Genomic DNA, 1,231 nt, shown 5'->3' with positions numbered 1-1,231 from the left:
TCTCGAGAGTGCAAAGTAGCCAAATGAAACTTTTACTGGATTTCCACTTACTTTATCAAATCTCATCTCCACCACACAGGACAAGTTTGCATCTGTTATAGTTTTGGAGAAAATTGTGGTCATTTCATTTTTGCGCGAATGTGTTCAGATTCCTTTTTTATTGCATTTGGCACATGGTGACGATTATCTCGAGAGTGCAAAGTTGCCAAATAAAACTTTTACTGGATTTCCACTTACTTTATCAAATCTCATCTCCACCACACAGGACAAGTTTGCATCTGTTATAGTTTTGGAGAAAATTGTGGTCATTTCATTTTTGCGCGAATGTGTTCAGATTACTGTTTTAATATTGCATTTGGCACATGGTGACGATTATCTCGAGAGTGCAAAGTAGCCAAATGAAACTTTTACTGGATTTCCACTTACTTTATCAAATCTCATCTCCACCACACAGGACAAGTTTGCATCTGTTATAGTTTTGGAGAAAATTGTGGTCATTTCATTTTTGCGCGAATGTGTTCAGATTCCTGTTTTAATATTGCATTTGGCACATGGTGACGATTATCTCGAGAGTGCAAAGTAGCCAAATGAAACTTTTACTGGATTTCCACTTACTTTATCAAATCTCATCTCCACCACACAGGACAAGTTTGCATCTGTTATAGTTTTGGAGAAAATTGTGGTCATTTCATTTTTGCGCTAATGTGTTCAGATTCCTTTTTTATTGCATTTGGCACATGGTGACGATTATCTCGAGAGTGCAAAGTAGCCAAATGAAACTTTTACTGGATTTCCACTTACTTTATCAAATCTCATCTCCACCACACAGGACAAGTTTGCATCTGTTATAGTTTTGGAGAAAATTGTGGTCATTTCATTTTTGCGCGAATGTGTTCAGATTCCTTTTTTATTGCATTTGGCACATGGTGACGATTATCTCGAGAGTGCAAAGTAGCCAAATGAAACTTTTACTGGATTTCCACTTATTTTATCAAATCTCATCTCCACCACACAGGACAAGTTTGCATCTGTTATAGTTTTGGAGAAAATTGTGGTCATTTCATTTTTGCGCGAATGTGTTCAGATTCCTTTTTTATTGCATTTGGCACATGGTGACGATTATCTCGAGAGTGCAAAGTAGCCAAATGAAACTTTTACTGGATTTCCACTTACTTTATCAAATCTCATCTCCACCACACAGGACAAGTTTGCATCTGTTATAGTTTTGGAG

The sequence above is a fragment of the Anomaloglossus baeobatrachus genome, unplaced genomic scaffold (genome assembly GCF_048569485.1).
Source record: "Anomaloglossus baeobatrachus isolate aAnoBae1 unplaced genomic scaffold, aAnoBae1.hap1 Scaffold_89, whole genome shotgun sequence".
In the NCBI taxonomy this organism is placed as follows: Eukaryota; Metazoa; Chordata; class Amphibia; order Anura; family Aromobatidae; genus Anomaloglossus; species Anomaloglossus baeobatrachus.
Note: the sequence above shows the minus strand (reverse complement) of the source record.